At 49.1% G+C, this 12409-nt stretch overlaps 1 pseudogene; it reads right to left on the bottom strand.

Moving 5' to 3' along the window:
* Positions 1–3759: 3759 nt before the first annotated feature.
* On the bottom strand, positions 3760–7642 carry LOC117078199 (annotated as a pseudogene).
* Between the last annotated feature and the right edge of the window lie 4767 nt (positions 7643–12409).

Raw genomic sequence — 12409 nt, forward strand, 5'->3', positions numbered from 1 at the left:
AGCTGCCAGTCTTGCCATTGAAAGGAGGGAGAAAGCGGAAAGTGGCACAGTCACTCTCACATTCCTGGATGTGACAAACAATGCTTCTGCTCATGTTTCAGTGGTAAGGGGTTGTCACACTACTCTTCCTAACTGCAAGTGGACTTTACTGTTCCCATGTGTCCAGACAGGAGAGAAAGACAAGATGTGGGTAAGTAATATAGCTTCCCCCATAAACTGTTACATAGTAAGTGCTCAATAAAAAGCAACTATTATAATTTGGTGTTACACAATCCATCTCGTTTCTAGGAGGAGTTCTAAGAAGGCCAAATTGCCTTGAAGTTTTCCAACTTTTCAAGGATCTAGTATGTCACAGATGCTTTCTAATATAGGATCACAACTGTCCAAGAATCTTGAAATTCTCAGCAGGAAGGCTTATCTTTGCAATATCCTTTTTTTTTTAAACTTTTATTTTAGGTTTGGGGGTACGTGTGAAGGTTTATTATATAAGTAAACACGTGACACAGATTTGTTATACAGATTTTGCCATCCAGGTATTAAGCCCAGCACAGAATAGTTATCTTTTCTGCTTCTTTCCCTCCTCTCACCCTCCCACTCAAGTAGACCCCAGTGTCTGTTATTTCTTTCTCTGTTTTCATAAGTTCTTATCATTTAGCTCCCACTAAGTAGGCTGAGAATTTTTCCTCCATTTGATTCCTGATCGAAATAATAACTTGTGAGTTTCTGCTACTCTGCACATGCTTGAACACCTGTCAGGTGCCTCTAGGCACACTGAAAGTCAGTATTTTTCCGTGGAGCAATTAAACAGACAAGAGGCAGTAGAAGACTGCTTAATTATTCCTTTTTCATGAGAGCTGTCATGTATTCCAAGAAATTAGGTTTCACTTCCTGGGGGACTCCAGAGATTTAGGAATTTAGCCTTAGTAAGTAGACGTTTGTTCCACTGGGATTTCCAAAGTGTTTCCTCACCTAATATTCATGAGGGAAGCTTTGGTTTTTGACCATTCATCTGTGCATGTGTTCAGAGGTGAATTCCAAATAAAACACCCTGTAAAAGTCCGATTTCAAGTATCAAGGTGGTTCCAAACTTCGTGCAACTTCAGGGGGATATCCCAAGGACTAACAGATAATATGGCAAGTGAGACCCTACTCAACCCCTTAGGAAAACACTTGGAGACTGTGTCAAAGATAACCAGAGTGGTATCCAGATGTCCAAAAGTCACTGTCCCATGTGAATTTTTGTATCAAAATGGTTGTTGATATCACATGGCTTCCTGAGTGACAGATGGGACAACCAGAGGACTTCTACAGGGAGAATAAATGCTCCCTGTCAGGAAGAAAGCAGGTGATTCTAGGCTGTTCTGTGGGGACCAATGACAACCTGGCCAGGTTCCAGAGTCAGACAAATAATATGGAAGTGACCAGGGGAAATGTGCTTTAATTCTGGAAAGTGCTGGGACTAGACAGAAATGACCACATCTGGGCAGTCAGGTCTTGAGGAACCCAGCATACACCAGTCCTAAATGGTGTTTGATTCTCATTGTCACCTCCGGGTCTGCTTTTAGTATCTTGTGCTCAAGGTCCTTCTTTTTTGTCACCTGAGCGACATGGTGCAGTGCTGAAAAGAGAAATGAAGTACCAGTCAGGAGGTCAGCCTCGGGCTTCGGGGAGTGGGAGCTGTATGGGCTCTAAAGGAATTCAGACCAGGGGTCTGGTTCCAGTCCTGTTCCTTACTAGCCACGTGATCCTGGGAAATACCCAAGAAATACCGTTATTATGCTCCAATTCACAAGCCCCGTGAGCCTTGATTCTTCATCTGTAAGCAGATTTGATAAGCCCTGTCTAGTAGGACAGTTGGAGTGTATGCAATGTAGATGAAACACCTGGCTCAGGGCCTAGTGTAAATTAGAAGTTTAAAGAGGGGCAGATGCCTGTTATTTCCAATATTATTTGACCCCAGGCCCTAGGACTCTGGGATTTTGCTGTTGTCTTTCTTTTCCAAGAATTATCAGAGAACATACAGCTCAATAAGACATGGAATAACTAGACAAAAAAATGAAGTTCCATCCATAAAATCTAGTAAGTGGTTACCTCTTAGAAAATGTACTTCAAAATTTGGGTATGCGGGAGTTTTCTGCAGCCAGACGCAGCTCAAAGCTCCTAGATTTTGAGTCAGAGACCAACTCCTTCCCTCGCTCCCAGATGCTTTTCCATGCAAATAACTATTTTCATTCATTTTGTCACCACCTTGCTTACAACTGGTCAAACTGCACTTGAGATAATCTAACTAGAATTCATTTTTTTTTTTTTTTTTTTTTTTTTTTGAGGGGGGTCTCGCTCTGTCGCCCGGACCGGAGTGCAGTGGCCAGATCTCAGCTCACTGCAAGCTCCGCCTCCCGGGTTTACGCCATTCTCCTGCCTCAGCCTCCCGAGTAGCTGGGACTACAGGCGCCCGCCACCTCGCCCGGCTAGTTTTTATTATTTTAGTAGAGATGGGGTTTCACCGTGTTAGCCAGGATGGTCTCGATCTCCTGACCTCGTGATCCGCCCATCTCGGCCTCCCAAAGTGCTGGGATTACAGGCTTGAGCCACCGCGCCCGGCCTAGAATTCATTTTTAATAGAGTCAGCTCTAGTTCTCCCAGTCAGGCAGAAAAGTACCTGGCCAGTGGCTTCTGGGTCTCCTTTCCAGGGAGATTTATGCTTCTCTCTCAGGAAACGTTTTCAGATGATAAGTGTTCATCACCTAGCTCTTGTACTGTGTTCAACAACACTGGGACTAAAGCACAAGACACTTTCCATTCCTACTCCACTCTTCTCTGTTCATCCACCATCATAAAAGAACTGTTCAGTTTTCCATTACGAGCTTTTCTCACACCCTCTGAGAATCTGGCCCTGGACCCCTCCAATTCATTAGAATCAGCTCCCTCCGAAGAAACTGCAGTTTCCCAAAGCCCAAAAGGCCCCACACAAGGCATTTACACCTGGACCACGCTCACCTGGAGCACCACACCCTCACCCCCTCTTACTTTTTTTCTGCATCTTAGATGGCATTTCGCCACCTTAATTATATGACTGCTGCTCCTAGACTTTACTACCCTGTGGGTAGGGGTGAGTCTGGCTTACCTTAGCATCTCCACTATTAACCCAGGGCCTTCCACAGAGCAAATGCTCAGTGCATAGAGATGAAATGAGCCAGTGAACAAGGAGAATTATTTATTCAGATTTAATTTATCTTACATTCTCAAAGGCCAAGGAAATCCAGGTATGCATTTTTTTAAAAAAAGAATTTACAGAATAGACTGAGTATAAGGCAAGAATTAAATATTTTTAAATTTCTTTACCTCGTCAATTTTACTGCTAACTCATTTACATTTCTAAATGAATACTTACTCTACTGCTGTTACTATGTCCCAATTCACAAAATAGAATGCATTTCCCAATCTGAATAGAAAACAAGACTCTTACTCCTAAACTATGCAAACAGCACTGTGTGTGACTACTATCCTTCATAAATTTGAATGCTGAAGTTCATTCAACCATCCATTAAAAGGAATATTTGAATAATTCCAAAAGGAAACAAAGATAAATCTCAAAGTCACCCAATAGAACAGAAATCCACTACTAAGAATGCTGACTGCTCTCTTCAAAGAGTGAAGAATGGGCCTCATGTCACATAAGGCAGGGGAAACTACTGGACGGAGCCCTGGAAGATGCACTGGCCCAGCCCCCCTCCCACTGACCCTGGTTGCAACTCATGTTCAGACTCCCTCTCCCTCCTCTCTCAAAGTTGCTTCACGCAGGGATGGGTAGGAAATGCGAACTCTTGCATTGACCCTGACCACATGCTCCAGGACTTTCAAGTAGCTGGTTTCAGCAAGCTCCCTTGGACCCCAGAGTATCTCATAGCATACGGGATCACTGCCGGGCACCTGCCGGTACTCCAGGTAGTTTTCCTGCACCAAATCTTGGGTGAGCAGCTTCCTGGGCTTCCCACAGACACTGTGCTCCCTCCCAACGTACGCCTTCATCACACTCAGCTCCTCCCAGATTTTCTCCTCAGGGACGCATTTGCCCTCCATTGCGATCATGCCCAGGACGATTATCAGGAGGCCCGTCTTGGGTATGATCTGATTATTATCAACCACCAGGCCATCATAGGAGTCCCAGGCAGGTGACAATGTAGGTGTTGCTGGTGGGTTCCACTTCCTTCACGTCAATACCAAAGACCAGCTGCAAGGACTCGGAGGCTTTGCCGAAGATCACAGGAAAGTAGTGCTTGTAATTTTTTGATGACACTCTCCAGCATTTCTGCCTTTGTGACTGGCTCCTTGACTCAATACTTGAGAAGCAGAAAATGAATCAAGTCAGTCACCTTCTTACTGAGTGCTGCTCAGAACACGGACTCCAGGTCAGGAAAGGTACTTGGCCCCTCCTCTTCTTGGTTGCTGGAGCCCTTAATGGATTACCTCCATAGAGTGAAATCAATGGCAGTGGGGAAGGCAGAGGCACTCTGAGGACTCTGGAGATGACCTGGTGACCCAGCAGCAGGCACCTCCCCAGGGTGCCTGGGACCAGAGGAGAGGAGGAGAGCGCAGCCTCCTGCTCTTCAGTAGCGGCAGCCTGCGCACTAACCAGGCCCAGGGCCTCTTCTTGGACCTCAAGGCCTTCCTCGGGCTTGCAGTGCTGACTCTTCTGTTCAAGAGACATGATGACTCTGGTCAGGGCAGGAGTGTGGGCAGGAGCTGGGCAATGGATACCCACTGCCCTGGAGAGAGAGGGAGCATGTGAGAGCCTCAGCTAAGAACTGAACCTTGGAGACTCTAACAAAGGTTTACTTACAGATCTTCTCCTTTGGTGCTTCTCTAGGGCCTCCTGGGGATCCTCTGGGACCTCCTGGAGATCCTCTGGAGCCTCCTGGTGATCCTGGTCAGCCTTTCCCCTGAGAACCTGAAGGAAAAAGTGAGAGGACATCTCAGGGTACACAAGCAAGCAGAGGCTGATTCTGCAGGACTGACGGTAGAGAGGGCGAGGCCCATGGGTTCTGGGGCGGTGGGAGCCATTAGTGTGCATTCAGGGCAAACATTCATTGCTGGCACTAGACATCTGCATCTCCTCTGCTCTGTGACCGGAGGGCCCTGCCTCAGACCAAGGCCTCAGTGTCTGTTTCCCGAAGCTCCTGGAAGAGGAATGCATGGGCCCTCAGGGTGCAGACTGCAAGCACAGCCTCAGGACCCCAGTGCTAACAGGAGGGCAAGCTGAAATCTGTGAGGTCTCCACCCTCTTGTGGTGGATGGTCCCCTCTGTGCTCATGCAGGGCCCTTACCCTTCTCCTGGCAAGGCCTGGATCCAACCCTTTTGCTGGCCTGAGAAACTCAGATTAAGAGCTCACATCTCTGATAGGGAACAGGACATAAGGAGACTCACATCTGGCCACACCGTGCCCAGGTCCTCCTGGGAAGGACAGCAAGAGATGCTGAAATCCATTGGAATCCATGTGTCCTGGGTGAGGAACCTGCTTGGTACTCACCTTGTCTCCTGGCAGGGCCTAAGACGCTCCCTCTACTGACCTGAGTGCAGACCCCTCAGACCAAGATCTCCCCCTCACTGACACCAATGAACCCAGGGTAAGTGGGGTGGGGGACACCTCAGCAGACAGCCCTGCCCATGATCTCTGGAGTGATAGCAGGGGCAGGGCAGATTTCTGTGAGGTCCTCATCTGTGTTCTGGCCCAAGAGTGCCCTCAATCCTCCCTCATGTTCCTCACCAGAACTACTGACAGATCCTGGGACCACTTTGTCTATTGGCCAGATGGTGGCCCCTGTGTTGACCTGAGTCACCCTCTGAGAACAAGTTCCTCACCTCCCTGAGATCTGAAAACAGGAATGAGATGGAGTCACATCCTGTCACCCCCACATGGGGTGTTCAGGTATGTTCTGGGGTAAGTGTTCCTATGGCCTCCTGTGGGTTACTCTTCATCCTGATGGGGCCTGCCATTCTTCAACCTGAAATTCCCTGAGATGAGCAGATAGCTCCCCTTTACTGCAAGACCCCATCTCCCTGAGGGCTCCTCAACTTCTTTCCTGTGGCACAAGTGAGGTTAGCACATAGGGCCATCCCTGATCTGGTCCCCTCTGAGCAAAAATCAGGAGATAGTCAGACTCTGTGGGGTCCCTTCTTTCTGAGCCGAGGTATCCCCAATCTTCATGAATGGGGCACACATCGGGGCCTGCGGATCCTGGGACTACTCCCTCTGTTGACCTGAGTTACCATTGCTCTGACCACAGCCCTCTCCTCTCTGTCACCCAGAAGGTGCAGCAAGCATGGGCTACAGGTGGCCACTGTGTACTGGACCTCCCAGGGCCAAGGTCCCCATTGATCTGGACTCCAAGGTACGCTGAGTCCTCCCTCTTCTTCCTCTCCTTGACCCTGGCAGGGTTGGGCCCCACCCTCTGTTGACCTGAGTCTCCATCTCTCCGATTCCCAAGGACGAAAGAGGAGGTGCCTCAGTCTCAGACGGGGGGGAGTGGACCCCCATCCTGAGGACCTGCGTCCTCTGAGGCCTCCCTCTACACCCAGCAGGGCTTGGGCCCTCCTGAGGAGCAGAGACTCCCCTGAGGTCCTGCTCATGATACTAAGCCCCTTCCCTCCTTCAGTCCTGGATGTGGATGTCAGGATCGGCCTGCCTGTCTGTCATTCCTGGGGCTTCTGTGGGTTGACTGCAGAGAAAGAAACAGATGCTGCAAAGATGGGGTTGGGTGTAGGGATGGGGATGGGAATGTAAGTAGGGCGGGTATGGGGTTAGGGATGGGTATAGGGGTTGGGGTGGGGGCCTTCAATTCTCTCTCAGGATCCTGACTTTGATGCCTGGCAGAGCCTGGACCCTGCCCTCTCCTGACCGGCCCTGCCCTGGTCACACCAAAGTCTGACTCCAGAGTCCCCTGTGGCTTAAGTGGCAGTGGGGAGGGCGGACGGTCTAGCCTGAGAAGTCTGCCCCGGGTGGTCCAGGGCTGGCAGCAGAGGCAGTGCTGGATTATTCGGGGTCCTCTATCTGGGTGAGGGCCTCCTCATTCCTTCCTCATGGTCTCACCTTGCTCCTCACAGAGCCTGGACCCATTCCCTTCTGCTGATCTCAATCGGATCCTCAGAACCATGCCCTTGATTTTGATTCTCTCTGACCCACAATGTACAAGTCAGCAGCATCACATCCGGCCATCCAGGGCTTCCCTGGTTGAAATCAGGGGCAGAACCGGATTCTGCCAGGAGCGGGTGGGAGATGTGGGATAGAGTTGCCAGTAGGGATGGGTGTGGGAATAGGGGTGTAGGTGGGGGATGGGGGTAGGGATGGGAATGGAGTTTGGGGTGGGGGTACCCTCAGCTCTCCCTTAGGTTCCTGACATTGTTTCCTGGCAGAGCCTGGAAGCTGTCCTCTCCTAACCAGTCCTGCCCTGGTCATACCAAGCTCTGTCTCCAGAGTCCCTTGTGGCTTAAGTGGTGGGGGACTGGGGGTTGCCCAGCCTAAGGAGTCCTGCCCTGGATGGTCCAGAGCTAGCAGCAGGAGAGGTGGCACTGGATTATTTGGGATCGCTACCAGGAGTGAGATACTCCTCAGTCCTCCCTCAGCATCTCACCTTGCCTCCTCACAGAGCCGGGGCCCGCTGCCCTTGGCTGATCTCCAACTGCCCCAAGAGCGAGACCCTTGCTTCTCTCTTGACCTCAAATGCACAGGACAGTGGCATCACATCTGGTCACCCAGGGATTCCCTGGGTTGAAAGCAGGAGCAGAACCGAATTCTGCCAGGGTGTGGGGGGGTGGGAAGCTGAGGACGGGGGTCAGGGGTGGGGAAGAAGGGAATGGTGGGGGTAGGGATGAAGGTGGTGGGCAGCGGGCAGGATAGAGATTCTGGTAGGGGATGGGGGTTCTGGTGGGGGATGGGGGTGGGGATGGGGTTAGGAGTGCAGATGGAAATGGGGATGGAGTGGGGGATGGGAATGGGGGTTGGGGGCCCTCCGTCCTCACTTAGGGTCCTGACGTTGATGCCTGGCAGAGCTTGGGCACTGCCCTCTCCTAACCAGCCCTGCCTTGGTCACACGAAACTCTGACTCCAGATTCCCCTGCGGCTTAAGCCACAGGGTTTGGCAGGTTGCAGGGGGTGACCCAGACTGAGAAGTCCGCCCCCAGATAGTTTGGGGCTGGCAGCAAGAGTAGTGCTGGATTATTGGGGCCCTCTATCTGGGGTGGGGGCCTCCTGAGTCCTCCCTTAGGGTCTCACCTTGCCTCCTCACAGAGCCTGGGCCCGCTTCCCTCCGCCAATCTCAAGCCGCCACTCAGAGCCAGAACTTCACTTCTCTTTGACCCCCAACGTGCAAGTCAGTGGTGTCACATCCGGGTACCTGGGGATTCCCTGGGTTAAAAGCAGGGACGAAACCGGATTCTACCAGGATGTAGGGATAGGGGGGTGAAGGTGGGATAGATGAGGGTGGGGTGAGGGTAGTGGGGGCTGGGGAGGATGGGAGTTCTGGTAGGGAATGGGGTTAGGAGTGCAGATGGAAAAGGGGATGGAGTGGGGGATGGGAATGGGAGTAGGGGGCCTTTAGCCCTAACTTAGGGTCCTGACTTTGATGCCTGGCAGAGCCTGGGCCCTGTCCTCTCTTAAGCAGCCCTGCTCTGACTCCAGAGTCCCCTGCAGCTTAAGTGACGGGGTTGGCAGGGTGCTGGGGGTGACCCTGACTGAGAAGTCTGCCCCCAGGTGGTCCAGGGCTGGCAGCAGGGGCGAAGTTGGATTGTTTGGGGCCCTCTATCTGGGATGGGAGCATCCTGAGCCCTCCCTCAGCTCTCACCTTATTCCTCACAGAATTTGGGCCCGCTTCCCTCTGCCAATCCAAAGCTGCTGGTCAGACCAAGAAGCTCGCTTCCCTCTAACCTCCAATGCGCAAATCAGTGGCATCACATCTGGCCCAGGGCTTCCTGGGTGACAGCAGGGGCAGACCCGGATTCTGCAGGATGGGGCTATAGGGGGGTAAGGGTTGGGGAGATGAGGGTGGGGATGAGGTAGGGATGAGGATGGTGGGGGCTGGGGAGGATGAGGGTGCTGTTGGGGAATGGGGGTGATGATGGAGTTGGGAATGAAGATGGGAATGGGGATGTGGTAGGGGATGGGAATAGAGGAGAGGGACCCTCAGCCCTCCATTACATTCCTGATGTTAATGCCTGGCAGAGCCTGGACGCTGCCCTCTCCTAACCAGCCCTTTCCTGGTCACACCAGCTTCTGTCTCCAGAATACCCTGGGGCTTAAGCTGCGGGGGGCTGGGGGCTGCCCTGCCTGAGAAGTCTGCTCCTGGGTATTCCAGGGCTGGCAGCAGGAGCGGTGCTGGATTATTTGGGGCTCTCTATCTGGGGTGGGGTGTCCTCAGACCTCTCTCAGCCTCTCGCCTTGACCCCTCACAGAGCCTGGGCCTGCTTCCTTCCACCAACCTCAAGCTGCCCCTAAGCCCAAGAACCTGGCTTCTCTCTGACCTCCAATGCACAATTCAGTGGCATCACATCCGGGCCACCTGGCGCTTCTCTGGGTTGACAGAAAGGGCAGAACCAGATCCTGCCTTAATGTGGGTGGGAGTGGCGGTGCGGGGTGGCGGTCTTGGTGTTGAGGATGGGGTTGGGGGTGGCGATGGGGATCATGGCACTGGGGTCGTGGTGGGGGTGGGGGTGGGGAAGCCTGCCATTTCTCAGGGTCCTGATGTAGCACGACAAACCGCAGACAAAAATCCTCAGACACCGGATTAAAGAAGGAAGAGGTTTTTTATTAGGCCGGGAGAGTCCGCAGACTCGCGTCTTAAGAGCCGAGCTCCCTGAAAAAGAAATTATTGGCCGTTTAAAAGGCTTACAACTTTAAGGGGTCCACATGAAAGGTTCGTGATAAATCGAGGAAGCGTGGGAAACGTGACTGGGGGCTACATGCATCAGCTAACAGAACAAAAAGTTTTACAGTGCTTTTTTCATACAGTGTCTGGGATTTACAGATAACACAAATAGTTTAGGTCAGAGGTTGATATTATTATTACTTTTTTTTTTTACTCCTAGGGTCGGGTGGTGGTGCCAAGGTTGTCTGACTATTTATCTTACTTTTGTTTCTTTCTAACTTTTTGCTTTATCTCTTTTGTCTTGTGAACTAGGCAAGGTGGAAGAAAGAGGGCAGCAAGAATAGTAGTGATCTCCTTCCTTATTGACATTGATGCCTGGCAGAGCCTGGGCCCCTGTTCTCTGTTTATGGTGTCTGTTTCCCTCAGACCAAGTTTTTGACTCTGAGAAATGTGGTCAGGGTGACAACATTGCCAGGGTCTTCCAGGGCTGACAGAAGGGACTGAGCTGGATTCTGTGGCCCCTCTCTGTGGGGGCAGTTGGACCCTCAGTCCTCACTCAGGAGAGTCCTCCTCCTGGCTGCTGGCTCTTTGATGAAGTGATGGGTGGGAGATGCTCTGTTTCTGTCACCTCTGAGCATTTGCCCAGCTGTACCCCTTGCAGAGCATGGTTACGGGTCCAAGGCCAGATGGTCCCTGGGGAGCTGCAGCACCCGTGATTGTAATGACCTCTGGGAGAAGACACATCTTCTCACAGGGGTTCCTCACCAGCCAGAGGTAGACTCTGCAAACGTTTTGTCCTAAATGATTCATTCTCTCCATCAAAGAAATATGTTTTATGTATTTTCCAAGTACATATGTAGGTAGCAATATATGTATTTATTTATGTGAAAGAATACCTACCCTTAGTATGCATGATTTACTCTGACATTCTATTCTGCTTCTGTTCCATTCTTTATATTCTGTTGAAACATTTTTTAAAACGCAAATCCTTTCCCACTATGTTGGTTACACACTGTTATTAGCAGAACTCCGGAGCCATATTGCCTTAACCAACACAGTTTTCCTGGTGTCCTGGTATTACTCTGGGGCTACTGGCATTGTGTTTTGAGGTGGTGCTTCAGATTGTGCAATGAAGTGAGGTGGAAATTTAAAAATGTTCAGTCTGTTCATTCAGTCATCTGCCGTATAGGCAGGCTACAGATATCTCCTACATCTCTGCTGCTGACCCTCTTCCAACCAACACTGTCCCAAGCACAAGTATCAGTTCAACATAGTCTTCAGTCTTACCCAGGGCTTTCTCTGTTTTGTTGTTTAGATTTTTTTGCTGATATTGTTTTTTTTTTTCTCTTTCTTTTTCCCTTCTATAATTTTCCAGGTTGATTTGGGAAGCAGAGAATAGCAGCCCAAATTTGATTATAATTTTGGCGGCTACAGGTAAGGCACTAAACTGTAAATAATTTAAGTATAATTGACATTTTTGCAATGTTCTGTTTCCCATCAATGAATAGGTTATGCTCCTCTTTATTTCAGACCCTTTTAACCTGAATCTATCAGTACACTTTGATAGTTGCCTCTAGAAAGACATTATACATTTTTGTTAGGATTCTTTGCAGGTAATTATTGGATTTTGTTACTATTGCAAATGGCATATTTTCTATGATTTGTTCTAATTAAGTATTGCTTTCACATGTCAAAGATTTTGATTTTGCTATGGTAATCTGTTACACACCTCTTTCTGAAAGCCCATTCACCTGAATATTCCACTTGCCTATTCCTTTGAATTTTCAAGACTGATACTGGTATCATCACTAAGCATTATGTATTTTTCCAATATTCACACAGCTTATTTATTTTAATACTTATAGCTCTGCCTTTGTGTCTCAATGATGATTTAAAACACAGAGATAATAGCCTGCATCTACTTCTTATTCCTGACATTAATAATTCTTTGAACGTTTCACTTTAAGTATGTTTGCTGTTGATTTTAGGAATAGAAGTTATCTTTCAATATAGGTTAACTAAATATTTTTACCACGAACTCATAGAATTTCTTTCAAAAGCTTTTTCTGTACCAATTGACACAATCGAATTTTTTTCTACTCTAGTTTGTATGTAAAGAATTACAATGAAACTTTTTTTCCTAATGTGGAATCATATTCTCTTTCCTTGGGCAGAGCCTGTTTGTTCATTTAATATTATACTAATTTACATAGGATATTTGCTGCTATGCAACAGAGCTTGCTTGATGTGTTTTTTATATCAAGGGTGGGAGGTGGTCCTCATCTGTTTTTTGAATCCAAGAGGGCTCGTCTGAGAAAACGAAATGAACAATTGTCTATATTTTGTGTGCGTTGGAAGAGCTGAGATAAGGTGGTGGTTAGTTTCCCCTGATCATTTAGTAGAACCGGCCTCCAAAACTGATTAATATGGAACGTTTGAGGGTGGCTTGAGCTTTGAATAGTTTAAGCTTGTATAGTTTCAGTTTGCATAGTTTAACTAAGGTTTTCTTTTTGGATCAGTTTGGTGACTTATTTATTTGTTTCAACAAAGT

Source organism: Trachypithecus francoisi, unplaced genomic scaffold, assembly GCF_009764315.1.
Source record: "Trachypithecus francoisi isolate TF-2019V2 unplaced genomic scaffold, Tfra_2.0 Lachesis_group6, whole genome shotgun sequence".
Classification (NCBI taxonomy): domain Eukaryota; kingdom Metazoa; phylum Chordata; class Mammalia; order Primates; family Cercopithecidae; genus Trachypithecus; species Trachypithecus francoisi.